The sequence below is a fragment of the Ranitomeya imitator genome, chromosome 2, assembly GCF_032444005.1.
Source record: "Ranitomeya imitator isolate aRanImi1 chromosome 2, aRanImi1.pri, whole genome shotgun sequence".
Taxonomy (NCBI): Eukaryota; Metazoa; Chordata; class Amphibia; order Anura; family Dendrobatidae; genus Ranitomeya; species Ranitomeya imitator.
Genome location: NC_091283.1, coordinates 651051003 through 651069365, shown reverse-complemented (window position 1 = coordinate 651069365; position 18363 = coordinate 651051003).

Genomic DNA, 18363 nt, shown 5'->3' with positions numbered 1-18363 from the left:
CTGAGGATAGGAGAGGTAGCTTTGCGGTCAGCACAAAAACCTACAAAAAGACCACGCAGAGGGCGCAAAAAGACCCTCCGCACCGACTCACAGTGCGGAGGCGCTCCCTCTGCGTCCCAGAGCTTCCAGCAAGCAAGACAACAATCCAAATAGCAAGCTGGACAGAAAAATAGCAAACCAGAGAAAAACAAGCAGTCACTTAGCTTCTGCTGGGAAGACAGGTCACAAGAACGATCCAGGAGTGAACTAGACCAATACTGGAACATTGACAGGTGGCCTGGAGCAAAGATCTAAGTGGAGTTAAATAGAGGAGCCAGCTAACGAATTAACCTCGTCACCTGTGGAAGGAAACTCAGAAACACCCACAGCCGCCAGAGAAAGTCCATGGACAGAACCAGCCGAAGTAACATTCATGACCACAGGAGGGAGCCCGACAACAGAATTCACAACAGTACCCCCCCCCTTGAGGAGGGGTCACCGAACCCTCACCAGAGCCCCCAGGCCGACCAGGACGAGCCAAATGAAAGGCACGAACCAGATCGGCAGCATGAACATCAGAGGCAAAAACCCAGGAATTATCTTCCTGACCATAACCCTTCCACTTGACCAGGTACTGGAGTTTCCGTCTCAAAATAAGAAAAACCAAAATCTTCTCCACCACATACTCCAACTCCCCCTCAACCAACACCGGGGCAGGAGGATCAACGGATGGAACCACAGGCGCCACGTATCTCCGCAACAACGACCTATGGAACACATTATGGATGGCAAAAGAAGCAGGAAGGGCCAAACGAAATGACACAGGATTGATAACCTCAGAAATCTTAAACGGACCAATGAAACGAGGCTTAAACTTAGGAGAGGAAACCTTCATAGGAACATAACGAGACGACAACCAAACCAAATCCCCAACACGAAGTCGGGGACCCACACAACGCCGGCGGTGAGCAAAACGTTGAGCCTTCTCCTGGGACAATGTCAAATTGTCCACCACATGAGTCCAAATCTGCTGCAACCTATCCACCACAGTATCTACACCAGGACAGTCCGAAGACTCAACCTGCCCTGAAGAGAAACGCGGATGGAAACCAGAATTGCAGAAAAACGGTGAAACCAAAGTAGCCGAGCTAGCCCGATTATTAAGGGCGAACTCAGCCAACGGCAAAGAGGACACCCAATCATCCTGATCAGCAGAAACAAAGCATCTCAGATATGTTTCCAAAGTCTGATTAGTTCATTCGGTTTGGCCATTTGTCTGAGGATGCAAAGCCGAGGAAAAAGACAAATCAATGCCCATCCTAGCACAAAAAGATCGCCAAAACCTCGAAACGAACTGGGAACCTCTGTCAGAAACTATGTTCTCCGGGATACCATGTAAACGAACCACATGCTGGAAAAATAATGGCACCAAATCAGAGGAGGAAGGCAATTTAGACAAAGGTACCAAATGGACCATCTTAGAAAAGCGATCACAAACCACCCAAATGACCGACATCTTTTGAGAGACGGGGAGATCCGAAATAAAATCCATAGAAATATGCGTCCAGGGCCTCTTCGGGACCGGCAAGGGCAAAAGCAACCCACTGGCACGAGAACAGCAGGGCTTAGCCTGAGCACAAGTCCCACAGGACTGCACAAAAGAATGCACATCCCGTGACAAAGACGGCCACCAAAAGGATCTAGCCACCAAATCTCTGGTATCAAAGATTCCAGGATGCCCAGCCAACACTGAACAATGAATCTCAGAGATAACTCTACTAGTCCATCTATCAGGGACAAACAGTTTCTCTGCTGGGCAACGGTCAGGTCTATCAGCCTGAAATTTTTGCAGCACCCGCCGCAAATCAGGGGAGATGGCAGACAAAATTACCCCCTCTTTGAGAATACCCTCCGGCTCAGGAACACCCGGAGAGTCAGGCACAAAACTCCTTGACAGGGCATCAGCCTTCACATTCTTAGAGCCCGCAAGGTACGAAACCACAAAATCTAAACGGGAGAAAAATAACGACCATCGAGCCTGTCTCGGATTCAACCGTTTGGCAGACTCAAGATAAGTCAAATTCTTGTGATCTGTCAAGACCACCACGCGATGCTTGGCTCCTTCAAGCCAATGATGCCACTCCTCGAATGCCCACTTCATGGCCAACAACTCTCGATTACCAACATCATAATTGCGCTCAGCAGGCGAAAACTTTCTAGAAAAGAAAGCACATGGCTTCATCACCGAGCCATCAGAACTTCTTTGCGACAAAACAGCCCCTGCTCCAATCTCAGAAGCATCAACCTCAACCTGAAATGGGAGCGAAACATCAGGCTGGCACAACACAGGGGCAGAAGAAAAACGACGCTTCAACTCCTGAAAAGCCTCTACAGCTGCAGAAGACCAATTGACCACATCAGCACCCTTCTTGGTCAAATCAGTCAACGGTTTAGCAACACTAGAAAAATTTGCGATGAAGCGCCGATAAAAATTAGCAAAGCCCAGGAACTTTTGCAGGCTCTTCACAGATGTCGGCTGAGTCCAATCGTAAATGGCTTGGACTTTAACAGGGTCCATCTTGATAGTAGAAGGGGAAAAAATGAAACCCAAAAATGAAACCTTCTGAACTCCAAAGAGACACTTTGACCCCTTCACAAACAAGGAATTCGCACGAAGGACCTGGAACACCATTCTGACCTGCTTCACATGAGACTCCCAATCATCTGAAAAGAGCAAAATATCATCCAAATACACAATCAGGAATTTATCCAGGTACTCTCGGAAGATGTCATGCATAAAGGACTGAAACACTGATGGAGCATTGGAAAGCCCGAATGGCATAACCAGGTACTCAAAATGGCCCTCGGGCGTAATAAATGCTGTTCTCCATTCATCGCCTTGTTTAATACGCACAAGATTATACGCCCCTCGAAGATCTATCTTTGTGAACCAACTAGCCCCTTTAATACGAGCAAACAAATCAGACAGCAATGGCAAAGGATACTGAAATTTGACTGTAATTTTATTGAGAAGGCGGTAATCAATACAAGGTCTCAAAGAACCATCCTTCTTGGCCACAAAAAAGAACCCTGCTCCTAACGGTGATGACGACGGGCGAATATGGCCTTTCTCCAAGGATTCCTTTATATAACTCCGCATAGCGGCGTGTTCTGGCACAGATAAATTGAACAATCGGCCCTTAGGAAACTTACTACCAGGAATCAAATTAATTGCACAATCGCAACCCCTATGAGGAGGTAGGGCACTGGCTTTGGGCTCATCAAATACATCCCGATAATCCGACAAAAACTCTGGAACTTCAGAAGGAGTGGAAGACGAAATAGACAAAAATGGAACATCACCATGTACCCCCTGGCAACCCCAGCTGGACACAGACATAGTTTTCCAGTCCAATACTGGATTATGAACCTGTAGCCATGGCAACCCCAAAACGACCACATCATGCAGATTATGCAACACCAGAAAGCGGATATCCTCCTGATGTGCAGGAGCCATGCACATGGTCAATTGGGTCCAGTACTGAGGCTTATTCTTGGCCAAAAACGTAGCATCAATTCCTCTCAATGGAATAGGATACTGCAAGGGCTCCAAGAAAAAACCACAGCGCCTAGCATACCCCAAGTCCATCAAATTCAGGGCAGCGCCTGAATCCACAAATGCCATAACAGAATAGGATGACAAAGAACAAATCAGAGTAACAGACAATAGAAATTTAGACTGTACCGTACCAATGGTGTCAGACCTAGCGAACCGCTTAGTGCGCTTAGGACAATCGGAGATAGCATGAGTGGAATCACCACAGTAAAAACATAGCCCATTCCGACGTCTGTGTTCTTGCCGTTCAGCTCTGGTCAAAGTCCTATCACATTGCATAGGCTCAGGCCCATGCTCAGATAGTACCGCCAAATGGTGCACAGCTTTACGCTCACGCAAGCGTCGATCGATCTGAATGGCCAAAGACAGACTCATTCAGACCAGCAGGCATGGGAAATCCCACCATGACATCCTTAAGGGCTTCAGAGAGACGCTTTCTGAAGATTGTTGCCAGGGCACATTCATTCCACTGAGTGAGCACAGACCACTTTCTAAACTTCTGACAATATATCTCCGCTTCATCCTGACCCTGACACAGAGCCAGCAAGATTTTCTCTGCCTGATCCACTGAATTAGGTTCGTCATAAAGCAATCCAAGCGCCAGGAAAAACGCATCAACATCACGCAATGCTGGATTCCCTGGCGCAAGGGAAAATGCCCAGTCTTGAGGGTCACCACGTAACAAAGAAATAATGATCTTTACTTGTTGAACAGGGTCACCTGAGGAGCGAGGTTTCAAGGCAAGAAACAATTTACAATTATTTTTGAAATTCAAGAACTTGGATCTATCACCAAAAAACAAATCAGGAATTGGAATCCTAGGCTCTGACATCGGATTCTGAACCACAAAATCTTGAATGTTTTGTACACTTATAGTGAGATTATCCATCAAAGAGGACAGACCTTGAATGTCCATGTCTATACCTGTGTTCTGAACCACCGAGATGTAAAGGGGAAGAGACAAAACACACTGCAAAGAAAAAAAATGGTCTCAGAACTTCTCTTATCCCTCTATTGAGATGCATTAGTACTTTGGGCCACCTGTACTGTTATGACCTGGTGGTCAGGACAACAATGGACCTGGAGGTTAAGAGCACACGGAATAACCTGATAGTTACTGATAATATAGGACGAGCTCTGGGACGTGGGAACTCTGCTGACCGCAATCCCTAATCCTATCAACCACACTAGAAATAGCCGTGGATTGCTCCTAACGCTCCCAATGCAACTCGGCACAGCCTAAGGAACTAGCTAGCCCTAAAGATATAAAAATAAAGCCTACCTTGCCTCAGAGAAATTCCCCAAAGGAAAATGCAGCCCCCCACATATAATGACTGTGAGTAAAGATGAAAATACAAACACAGAGATGAAATAGATTAAGCAAAGTGAGGCCCGACTTACTGAACAGACTGAGGATAGGAGAGGTAGCTTTGCGGTCAGCACAAAAACCTACAAAAAGACCACGCAGAGGGCGCAAAAAGACCCTCCGCACCAACTCACGGTGCGGAGGCGCTCCCTCTGCGTCCCAGAGCTTCCAGCAAGCAAGACAACAATCCAAATAGCAAGCTGGACAGAAAAATAGCAAACCAGAGAAAAACAAGCAGTCACTTAGCTTCTGCTGGGAAGACAGGTCACAAGAACGATCCAGGAGTGAACTAGACCAATACTGGAACATTGACAGGTGGCCTGGAGCAAAGATCTAAGTGGAGTTAAATAGAGGAGCCAGCTAACGAATTAACCTCGTCACCTGTGGAAGGAAACTCAGAAACACCCACAGCCACCAGAGAAAGTCCATGGACAGAACCAGCCGAAGTACCATTCATGACCACAGGAGGGAGCCCTACAACAGAATTCACAACAGAGAGGGGCATTTTCAGCCCAAAAATTTGGGCTGAAAATCTCGGCTTATACTCAAGTATATACGGTACTTTATTAGGCTAGGTGCACTAATAGATTCTGTTTATTTCGTTGTTTTCACTGGGAAGTGGTATTTTTAAGATTATCTGATTAAAATTATATTTTTAAGGGGACAATATGTTACACGGTTTATGAATTTCCCTATTGTTTATCTCTTCTGTTTTGACGCCCTTATTTTATTTTCACCCATTGCACTGCTTTATAAAAAGAGATGTATTAACATAAGTTCTGAGCTGCATTTCCTAAATTGTAAGCAAATAGATTAGGTACACTTAGAAAAAAAATCTAAAAAATAACAGCCTCCTCCATAACCTTTCGAGCTGTCCTTTCCATCACCAAGAGAAATGTGTTTTTTGCCATCTCAGTCAAAAATGGTTAATCCATTTGCTCATAAATTGGGAAAGATCATATTAATGTACACTTTACTAAACGGACTCCTCTAGCCTTGTACTGGATACTGGTAAGAGTATATGTTAAACCTTTAGTTTTTAAAGCAGTAAACACTTTTTAAAAACTGAACTTAAAGAAGAGAATTTCTCAAACTCACAAAATATCTAGTATATACCTGAAAACTCCCTGCCGCTAGCAGACTGCTGATATAATAGTCCTGCTCATAGTTCGAAACAGTTCTGCAGGACTTTTGAGCTGACCATACATAGGTTACAGCTACCGCCAATCCTTGGCTGCACCGCTGATGATACTACGGTACATGAATGCATTGGCCATTGACTAGTTATATCTGTCCCGAGGATATTGCTGGGACGTAAAATCTGCAGGCAACTGTAATAAGGACCAGCAGGACAACTGAGCTGGCAGCACTGGAATTTTCATTGGAATTTATAGGATAAGCAATCATTTTGAGTATTCCCTTCTCTGTGTCCATTTGTTAAAAATCTTAAACAACTTAAAATGTATCTATAATTTCTGCACAGAATATTATTGCTGCAGGCCAATGAGCAAAGGTTGATGGTATTACGGATGTGGCAGCATTAGATTCATGGGCTATTTACAAGATAAGTAATTATTTTTCATTATTCTCTAGTCTATATACATTTAGTTTCACAAATCCTGGACAATTACTTAAAAAGTATAGCTATAACATATGTACAGAATATTGGTAAGGAATATCACATTCAATAACACAATACAAATATATGAGTAAAAACCATGGTTAAAATAGCTTTAGATATTCATGATCAGAACATGTAGACCTATATTGAACATAGAAGCTTAAAACAGTTTACTGAAAATACCTTGAATATTATGTTTTACAACCTTTCTTATTTTATTTTCACCCATTACACTGGTTTATAAAAAGAGATGGATTAGCTTTAGTTCTGAGCTACATTTCCTAATTTGTAAGCAAATAGATTAGGTACACTTAGAAAAAAATCTAACAAATAACAGCCTCCTCCATAACCCCTCTAGCTGTCCTTTCCATCACCAAGAGAAATGTGTTTTTGCCATTTTAGTCAAAAATGGTTAATCCATTTGCTCATAAATTGGGAAAGATCATATTAATGTACACTTCACTAAACGGACTCCTCTAGCCTTGTACTGGATACTGGTAAGAGTATATGTTAAACCTTTAGTTTTTAAAGCAGTAGTTAACACTTTTTAAAAACTGAACTTAAAGAAGAGAATTTCTCAAACTCACAAAATATCTAGTATTTACCTGAAAACTCCCAGACTGCTGATATAATAGTCCTGCTCATAGTTGGAAACAGTTCTGCAGGACTTTTGAGCTGACCATACACAGGTTACAGCTACTGACAATCCCTGGCTGCACCGCTGATGATACTATGGTACATGACTGCATTGGCCATTGACTAGTTATATCTGTCCCGAGGATATTGCTGGGACCTAATATCTGCAGGCCACTGTAACAAGCACCAGCAGGACAATTGAGCTGGCAGCACTGGAATTTTCATTGGAATTTACAGGATAAGCAATGATTTTGAGTATTCTCTTCTCTGTGTCCATTTCTTAAATATCTTAAACAACTTAAAATGTATCTATAATTTCTGCACAGAATATTATTGCTGCAGGCCAACGAGCAAAGGCTGATGGTATTACGGTTGTGGCAGCATTAGATTCATGGGCTATTTACAAGATAAGTAATTATTTTTCATTATTCACTAGTCTATATACATTTAGTTTCACAAATCCTGGACAATTACTTAAAAAGTATAGCTATAACCTATGTATAGAATATTGGTAAGGCATATCACATTCAATAACACAATGCAAATATATGATTAAAAAACATGGTTAACATAGCTTTAGATATTCATGATCAGAACCTGTAGTGTTATGATCTGGTGGTTTAGGAACAACATGAGACAAGCTCTGAAGGAGGTGGTATCTGTACTGACCGCAAACCCTGAACCTAGCAGCGCAACTAGCCTAAGATCTAACTTCCCCTAAAGATGGAAACAGGAAACGTATCTTGCCTCAGAGAAAATCCCCAAAGGAAAGATAGCCCCCCACAAATATTGACGGTGAGAGGAGGGGAAAATAACATACGCAGAAATGAAATCAGATTTTAGCATAGGAGGCCAGTCTAGCTTGATAGATAGGACAGGAAAGGATACTGTGCGGTCAGTATAAAAACTACAAAACAATCCACACAGAGTTTACAAAATCACCACACCTGACTAAAGGTGTGGAGGGTAAATCTGCTTCCCAGAGCTTCCAGCTAACAGAAAAAATCCATACTGACAAGCTGGACAAATATAGAAAGCACAGAACAATAAGTCCACAACATGTGGACTGAAATGAGCAAAGCCAGAACTTATCTTTGCAGAACTGGTCAGAAAACCAGGAGAATCCAAGCAGAGATGTGAATCCAGCCAGGAAACATTGACAAGTGGCACAGGCTGAAGAAAGAGCCAGACTTAAATAGCAGACGATAATTGGAGGCAGCTGATGACAGCTAAATCCAAGGAGCAGCCATACCACTAGAAACCACAAGAGGGAGCCCAAGAGCAGAACTCACAAAAGTGCCACTTACAACCACCGGAGGGAGCCCAAGAGCGGAATTCACAACAGTACCCCCCCTTGAGGAGGGGTCACCGAACCCTCACCAGAGCCCCCAGGCCGATCAGGACGAGCCAAGTGAAAAGCACGAACCAAATCGGTAGCATGGACATCGGAGGCAACAACCCAAGAATTATCTTCCTGGCCATAATCCTTCCACTTGACAAGATACTGAAGCCTCCGCCTCGAAAAACGAGAATCCAAAATCTTCTCAACCTCATATTCCAACTCTCCCTCAACCAACACCGGGGCAGGAGGGTCAACCGAGGGAACAACGGGCACCACATATCTCCGCAACAAAGATCTATGGAAAACATCATGAATGGCAAAAGAGGCAGGAAGAGCCAAACGAAAAGACACCGGATTAATAATTTCAGAAATTTTATAAGGACCAATAAACTGAGGCTTAAACTTAGGCGAAGAAACCTTCATAGGAACATGACGAGAAGACAACCAAACCAAATCCCCCACCCGAAGCCGGGGACCAACACGCCGACGGCGGTTAGCAAAACGTTGAGCCCTTTCCTGAGACAACGTCAAATTGTCCACCACATGAGTCCAAATCTGCTGCAGCCTGTCCACCACAGAATTAACACCAGGACAATCAGAAGGCTCAACCTGCCCAGAAGAAAAACGAGGATGAAAACCAAAATTACAAAAGAAAGGTGAAACCAAAGTAGCCGAACTAGCCCGATTATTAAGGGCAAACTCGGCCAACGGCAAGAAAGACACCCAATCATCCTGATCAGCAGACACAAAGCATCTCAAATAGGTCTCCAAGGTCTGATTAGTTCGCTCAGTTTGGCCATTAGTCTGAGGATGAAACGCCGAAGAAAAAGATAAATCAATGCCCATCCTAGCACAAAAGGCCCGCCAAAATCTAGAGACAAACTGAGAACCTCTGTCAGACACAATATTCTCTGGAATGCCATGCAAACGAACCACACGCTGAAAAAACAATGGAACCAGATCCTGAGGAGGAAGGCAACTTAGGCAAAGGTACCAGATGCACCATTTTAGAGAACCGGTCACAAACAACCCAGATAACAGACATCTTCTGGGAAACAGGAAGATCCGAAATAAAATCCATGGAAATATGCGTCCAGGGCCTCTCAGGGACCGGCAAAGGCAAAAGCAACCCACTAGTGCGGGAACAGCAAGGCTTGGCCCGGGCGCAAGTCCCACAGGACTGCACAAAAGCACGCACATCGCGAGACAAGGAAGGCCACCAAAAGGACCTAGCAACCAAATCTCTGGTACCAAAAATCCCAGGATGACCAGCCAACACTGAACAATGAACCTCAGAAATTACCTTACTTGTCCATATATCAGGAACAAACAGCTTCCCCACTGGACAGCGGGCAGGCCTATCAGCCTGAAATTCCTGAAGCACCCGCCGCAAATCAGGGGAGATAGCAGAAAGAATCACCCCCTCCTTAAGAATGCCAACCGGCTCCAGGACTCCAGGAGAATCAGGCGAAAAACTCCTAGAGAGGGCATCAGCCTTAACATTCTTAGATCCCGGAAGATACGAGACCACAAAATCAAAACGGGAGAAAAACAGGGACCATCGAGCCTGTCTAGGATTCAGCCGCTTGGCCGACTCGAGGTAAATCAGATTCTTATGATCGGTCAGGACCACAACACGGTGTTTAGCTCCCTCAAGCCAATGTCGCCACTCCTCAAACGCCCACTTCATAGCCAACAACTCCCAATTGCCGACATCATAATTGCGTTCCGCAGGCGAAAACTTTCTGGAAAAAAAAGCACACGGTTTCATCAAAGAACCATCAGACTCCCTCTGAGACAAAACGGCCCCTGCCCCAATCTCAGAAGCGTCGACCTCAACCTGAAAAGGAAGAGAAACATCCGGTTGACGCAACACAGGGGCAGAAGTAAATCGGCGTTTAAGCTCCTGAAAGGCCTCAACAGCCTCAGAGGACCAATTCGTCACATCAGCGCCTTTCTTAGTCAAATCAGTAAGGGGCTTAACCACACTGGAAAAGTTGGCAATGAAACGGCGATAGAAATTAGCAAAGCCCAAAAATTTTTGAAGTCCCTTCACAGATGTGGGTTGGATCCAGTCATGAATAGCTTGGACCTTAACAGGATCCATTTCCATAGACGAGGGAGAAAAAATAAAACCCAAAAAAGAGACTTTCTGAACTCCGAATAGGCACTTAGACCCCTTCACAAATAAAGCATTATCACGAAGGATCTGAAACACCATCCTGACCTGCTTCACATGAGATTCCCAATCATTGGAAAAAAATCAAAATATCATCCAAATATACGACCATGAATTTATTAAGATAATTGCGGAAAATATCATGCATGAAAGACTGGAACACAGATAGAGCATTAGAGTGCCCAAATGGCATCACAAGGTATTCAAAATGGCCTTCGGGCGTATTAAATGCAGTTTTCCATTCATCACCCTGTTTAATACGAACAAGATTATATGCCCCTCGGAGGTCAATCTTAGTAAACCAACTAGCCCCCTTAATCTGAGCAAACAAATCAGTAAGCAGAGACAAGGGGTATTGGAATTTAACCGTTATCTTATTAAGAAGACGATAATCAATACAGGGTCTCAAGGAGCCATCCTTCTTAGCAACAAAAAAGAAACCCACTCCCAATGGTGACGAAGAGGGCCGAATATGCCCTTTCTCCAAAGATTCCTTAACATAGCTCCGCATGGCGGCATGCTCTGGCACAGACAGATTGAAAAGTCGGCCCTTAGGGAACTTACAACCAGGAATCAGGTTAATAGCACAATCACAGTCCCTATGTGGAGGAAGGGAACTGGACTTGGGCTCATCAAATACATCCTGGAAATCCGACAAAAACTCAGGGACCTCAGAAGAGGGGGAAGAAGAAATTGACATCAAAGGAACGTCACTATGTACTCCTCGACAACCCCAACTAGTCACCGACATAGTTTTCCAATCCAGCACCGGATTATGTTCCTGTAACCATGGAAATCCCTGCACAACAACATCATGCAGGTTATGCAACACCAGAAAACGGCAATCTTCCTGATGTGCAGGCGCCATGTACATAGTCATCTATGTCCAGTACTGAGGTTTATCCTTGGCCAAGGGTGTAGCATCAATGCCCCTCAAAGGAATAGGGCTCTGCAAAGGCTGCAAGGAAAAACCATAGCGCCTGGCGAATTCTAAGTCCATTAAGTTCAGGGCAGCGCCTGAATCCACAAATGCCATGACAGAAAAGGACGACAATGAGCAAATCAGGGTCACAGATAAGAGAAATTTAGGCTGTATAGTACTAATGGTAACAGACCTAGCGACTCTCTTAGTACGCTTAGGGCAATCAGAGATAACATGAGCCGAATCACCACAGTAAAAACACAGCCTATTCTGACGTCTGAATTCCTGCCGTTCTGTTCTAGTCAAAATCCTATCACATTACATAGGTTCAGGACTATGCTCAGAGGATACTGCCATATGGTGCACAGCTTTGCGCTCGCGCAGACGCCGATCAATCTGAATGGCTAGAGACATAGATTCGCTCAAACCGGCAGGCGTAGGAAAGCCCACCATAACATCTTTAAGGGTTTCAGAAAGACCTTTTCTGAAAATAGCAGCCAGAGCCTCTTCATTCCATTTAGTGAGCACAGACCATTTTCTAAATTTCTGGCAGTATAACTCTGCCGCTTCCTGACCTTGACACAAGGCCAACAGGGTTTTTTCTGCATGATCTGTTATGACCTGGTGGTTAGGAGCACCCGGAATGACCTGATAGTTAAAACTCACACAGGACAAGCTCTGGGATGTGGGAGCTCTGCTGACCGCAATCCCTAATCCTATCACACACACTAAAAATAGCCGTGGAGCGCTCCTGACACTCCCTAGGCGCCTCGTCACAGTCTAAGAGCTAGCTAGCCCTAGAGATAGAAAATAAAGCCTACCTTGCCTCAGAGAAATTCCCCAAAGGAAAAGGCAGCCCCCCACATATATTGACTGTGAGTAAAGATGAAAGTCACAAACGCAGAAATGAAACAGGTTTCAGCAAAGGGAGGCCAGACTTACTAAATAGACAGAGGATAGGAAAGGTAGCTTTGCAATCAGCACAAAAAACTACAAAAGACCACGCAGAGTGTGCAAAAAGACCTCCGCACCGACTAACGGTGCGGAGATGCCACTCTGCATCCCAGAGCTTCCAGCTAGCAAGACAAAATCATGATATCCAGCTGGACAAGAAAACAATGAACGAATTAGATACTATCAGGAACTTAGCTTCTGCTGGAGTAGACAGGTCACCATAAAGATCCAAGTGCGAACTGAACCAATGCAGAAACATTGACAGCTGGCATGGAGTAACGATCTAAGTGGAGTTAAATAGAGCAGCCAACCAAAGGATAAACCACGTCACCTGTGTAAGGAACCTCAGAAGCAGCAGCTCCACTCACAGCCACCAGAGGGAGCCCACGGACAGAACTCACCGAAGTACCATTCACGACCACAGGAGGGAGCTCGACAACAGAATTCACAACAGTACCCCCCCTTGAGGAGGGGTCACCGAACCCTCACCAGAGCCCCCAGGCCGATCACGATGAGCCAAATAAAAGGCACAAACTAAATCGGCAGCATGAACATCAGAGGCAAAAACCCAGGAATTATCTTCCTGACCATAACCCTTCCACTTGACCAGGTACTGGAGTTTCCGTCTTGAAATACGAGAATCCAAAATCTTCTCCACCACATACTCCAACTCCCCCTCGACCAACACCGGGGCAGGAGGATCAACGGAGGGAACCATAGGCGCCACGTATCTCCGCAACAACGACCTATGGAACACATTATGGATGGCAAAAGAAGCTGGAAGGTCCAAACGAAATGACACAGGATTAAGAACTTCAGAAATCTTATATGGCCCAATGAAACGAGGCTTAAACTTAGGAGAGGAAACCTTCATAGGAACATGACGAGATGACAACCAAACCAAATCCCCAACCCGAAGTCGGGGACCAACACAGCGCCGGCAGTTAGCAAAACGTTGAGCCTTCTCCTGGGACAATGTCAAATTGTCCACCACATGAGTCCAAATCTGCTGCAACCTGTCCACCACAGTATCCACACCAGGACAGTCCGAAGGCTCAACCTGCCCTGAAGAGAAACGAGGATGGAAACCAGAATTGCAGAAAAAAGGAGAAACCAAAGTAGCCGAGCTGGCCCGATTATTAAGGGCGAACTCAGCCAAAGGCAAGAAGGACACCCAATCATCCTGATCAGCAGAAACAAAGCATCTCAGATATGTTTCCAAAGTCTGATTAGTTTGTTCGGTTTGGCCATTAGTCTGAGGATGGAAAGCCGAAGAAAAAGACAAATCAATGCCCATCTTAGCACAAAAGGACCGCCAAAACCTTGAAACAAACTGGGAACCTCTGTCCGAGACGATGTTCTCCGGAATGCCATGCAAACGAACCAGATGCTGGAAAAACAATGGCACCAAATCAGAGGAGGATGGCAATTTAGACAAGGGTACCAAATGGACCCTCTTAGAGAAGCGATCATAAACCACCCAAATGACCGACATCCTTTGAGAAACAGGGAGATCAGAAATAAAATCCATGGAAATATGCGTCCAGGGCCTCTTCGGGACCGGCAAGGGCAAAAGCAACCCACTGGCACGAGAACAGCAGGGCTTAGCCCGAGCACAAGTCCCACAGGACTGCACAAAAGAACGCACATCCCGTGACAAAGAAGGCCACCAAAAGGATCTAGCCACCAAATCTCTGGTACCAAAGATTCCAGGATGACCAGCCAACACCGAACAATGAACCACAGAGATAACTCCACTAGTCCATCTATCAGGGACAAACAGTTTCTCCGTAGGACAACGGTCAGGTCTATCAGCCTGAAACTTCTGCAGCACGCGCCGCAAATCAGGGGAGATGGCAGACAAAATTACCCCCTCTTTAAGAATACCCACCGGCTCCGGAACACCCGGAGAGTCAGGCACAAAACTCCTTGACAGGGCATCAGCCTTCACATTCTTAGATCCCGAAAGGTATGAAACCACAAAATCAAAACGGGAGAAAAAGAGCGACCATCAAGCCTGTCTAGGATTCAACCGTTTGGCAGACTCGAGATAAGTCAAATTCTTGTGATCCGTCAAGACCACCACGCGATGTTTAGCTCCTTCAAGCCAATGTCGCCATTCCTCGAATGCCCACTTCATGGCCAACAACTCTCGATTGCCAGCATCATAATTGCGCTCAGCAGGCGAGAATTTTCTAGAAAAGAAGGCACATGGTTTCATCACCGAGCCATCAGAACTTCTTTGCGACAAAACAGCCCCTGCTCCAATTTCAGAAGCATCAACCTCGACCTGAAACGGGAGCGAAACATCTGGCTGGCACAGCACAGGGGCAGAAGAATAACGACGCTTCAACTCCTGAAAAGCCTCTACAGCCGCAGAGGACCAATTGACCACATCAGCACCTTTCTTGGTCAAATCAGTCAACGGTTTAGCAATACTAGAAAAATTTGCGATGAAGCGACGGTAAAAATTAGCAAAGCCCAGGAACTTCTGTAGGCTCTTCACAGATGTCGGCTGAGTCCAATCATAAATGGCCTGAACTTTAACAGGGTCCATCTCGATAGTAGAAGGGGAAAAAATTAAACCCAAAAATGAAACCTTCTGAACTCCAAAGAGACACTTTGACCCCTTCACAAACAAGGAATTAGCACAAAGGACCTGGAACACCATTCTGACCTGCTTCACATGAGACTCCCAATCATCCGAAAAGACCAAAATGTCATCCAAATATACAATCATGAATCTATCCAGGTACTCTCGGAAGATGTCATGCATAAAGGACTGAAACACAGATGGAGCATTAGAAAGCCCGAATGGCATAACCAGGTACTCAAAATGGCCCTCGGGCGTATTAAATGCTGTTCTCCATTCATCGCCCTGTTTAATTCGCACAAGATTATACGCCCCTCGAAGATCTATCTTGGTGAACCAACTAGCCCCCTTAATCCGAGCAAACAAATCATACAGCAGCGGCAAAGGATACTGAAATTTGACTGTGATCTTATTAAGAAGGCGGTAATCAATACAAGGTCTTAAAGAGCCATCCTTCTTGGCCACAAAAAAGAACCCTGCTCCCAATGGTGACGACGACGGGCAAATATGACCCTTCTCCAAGGATTCCTTTATATAACTCCGCATAGCAGCGTGCTCTGGCACAGATAAATTAAACAGTCGGCCCTTAGGAAACTTACTACCGGGAATCAAATTAATAGCACAATCGCAATCCCTATGAGGAGGTAGGGCACTGGATTTGGGCTCCTCAAATACATCCCGGTAATCTGATAAAAACTCAGGAACTTCAGAAGGAGTGGAAGGCGAAATTGACAACAATGGAACATCACCATGTACCCCTTGACAACCCCAGCCGGACACAGACATAGATTTCCAATCCAATACTGGATTATGGACCTGTAGCCATGGCAACCCCAAAACGACCACATCATGCAGATTATGCAACACCAAAAAGCGAATATCCTCCTGATGTGCAGGAGCCATGCACATGGTCAATTGCGTCCAGTATTGAGGTTTATTCTTGGCCAAAGGCGTAGCATCAATTCCTCTCAATGGAATAGGACACCGCAAGGGCTCCAAGGAAAAACCACAGCGCCTGGCAAACTCCAAGTCCATCAAATTCAGGGCAGCGCCTGAATCCACAAATTCCATAACAGAATAGGACGACAGAGAGCAAATCAGAGTAACGGACAAAAGAAATTTAGACTGTACAGCCAAATGGTGCACAGTTTTGCGCTCACGCAAGCGCCGATCGATCTGAATGGCCAAGGACATAGACTCATTCAGACCAGCAGGCGTGGGAAATCCCACCATGACATCCTTAAGGGCTTCAGAAAGACCCTTTCTGAAAATTGCCGCCAGGGCACAGTCATTCCACTGAGTAAGCACAGACCACTTTCTAAACTTCTGACAGTACACCTCCGCTTCATCCTGACCCTGACACAATGCCAGCAAGATTTTCTCTGCCTGATCCACTGAATTTGGTTCATCATAAAGCAATCCAAGTGCCAGAAAAAAACGCATCAACATCACGCAATGCAGGATCTCCTGGCGCAAGGGAAAATGCCCAGTCTTGAGGGTCACCACGCAACAAAGAAATAATGATTTTTACTCGTTGAGCGGGGTCACCAGAGGAGCGGGGTTTCAAAGCTAGAAACAGTTTACAATTATTTTTGAAATTCAGAAACTTAGATCTATTCCCAGAAAATAAATCAGGAGTAGGAATTCTAGGCTCTAACATCGGATTCTGAACCACAAAATCTTGAATGTTTTGTACCCTTGCAGTGAGATGATTCACACAAGAGGACAGACCTTGAATGTCCATATCTACACCTGTGTCCTGAACCACCCAAAGGTTTAGGGGAAAAGACAGACAAAACACAGTGCAAAGAAAAAAAAATGGTCTCAGAACTTCTCTTATCCCTCTATTGAGATGCATTAATACTTTGGGCCAGCTGTACTGTTATGACCTGGTGGTTAGGAGCACCCGGAATGACCTAATAGTTAAAACTCACACAGGACAAGCTCTGGGATGTGGGAGCTCTGCTGACCGCAATCCCTAATCCTATCACACACACTAAAAATAGCTGTGGAGTGCTCCTGACACTCCCTAGGTGCCTCGTCACAACCTAAGAGCTAGCTAGCCCTAGAGATAGAAAATAAAGCCTACCTTGCCTCAGAGAAATTCCCCAAAGGAAAAGGCAGCCCCCCACATATATTGACTGTGAGTAAAGATGAAAGTCACAAACGCAGAAATGAAACAGGTTTCAGCAAAGGGAGGCCAGACGTACTAAATAGACAGAGGATAGGAAAGGTAGCTTTGCGATCAGCACAAAAACTACAAAAGACCACGCAGAGTGTGCAAAAAGACCTCCGCACCGACTAACGGTGCGGAGATGCCACTCTGCATCCCAGAGCTTCCAGCTAGCAAGACAAAATCATGATATCCAGCTGGACAAGAAAACAATGAACGAATTACATACTATCAGGAACTTAGCTTCTGCTGGAGTAGACAGGTCACCAGAAAGATCCAAGAGCGAACTGAACCAATGCAGAAACATTGACAGCTGGCATGGAGTAACGATCTAAGTGGAGTTAAATAGAGCAACCAACCAAAGGATAAACCACGTCTCCTGTGTAAGGAACCTCAGAAGCAGCAGCTCCACTCACAGCCACCAGAGGGAGCCCACGGACAGAACTCACCGAAGTACCATTCACGACCACAGGAGGGAGAACTCACCGAAGTACCATTCACGACCACAGGAGGGAGCTCTACAGCAGAATTCACAACAATGATCCACAGAATTAGGTTCGTCATACAATAATCCGAGCGCTTGAAAAAATGCATCTACATTCAATAATGCCGGATCCCCTGTTTCAAGAGAAAAAGCCCAGTCTTGAGGGTCACCACGCAGCAAGGATATGATTTTCACCTGCTGAATGGGATCACCAGAAGAACGGGGTTTCAAAGCACAAAACAATTTGCAGTTATTTTTAAAGTTCAAAAACTTGGATCTGTCCCCAAAAAACAAATCAGGAGTAGGAATTCTGGGCTCTAAAGCCGGAGTCTGGACAACATAGTCCTGGATACTCTGTACTCTTGCAGCAAGTTGATCCACACGAGAAAACAAACCCTGAACATCCATGCCAAAACATATATCCTGAACCACCCAGATATCAAGAGGAAAAAAAAAAAAAGACAAACCAAAGCACAGAACAAAAAATGGTTCAGAACT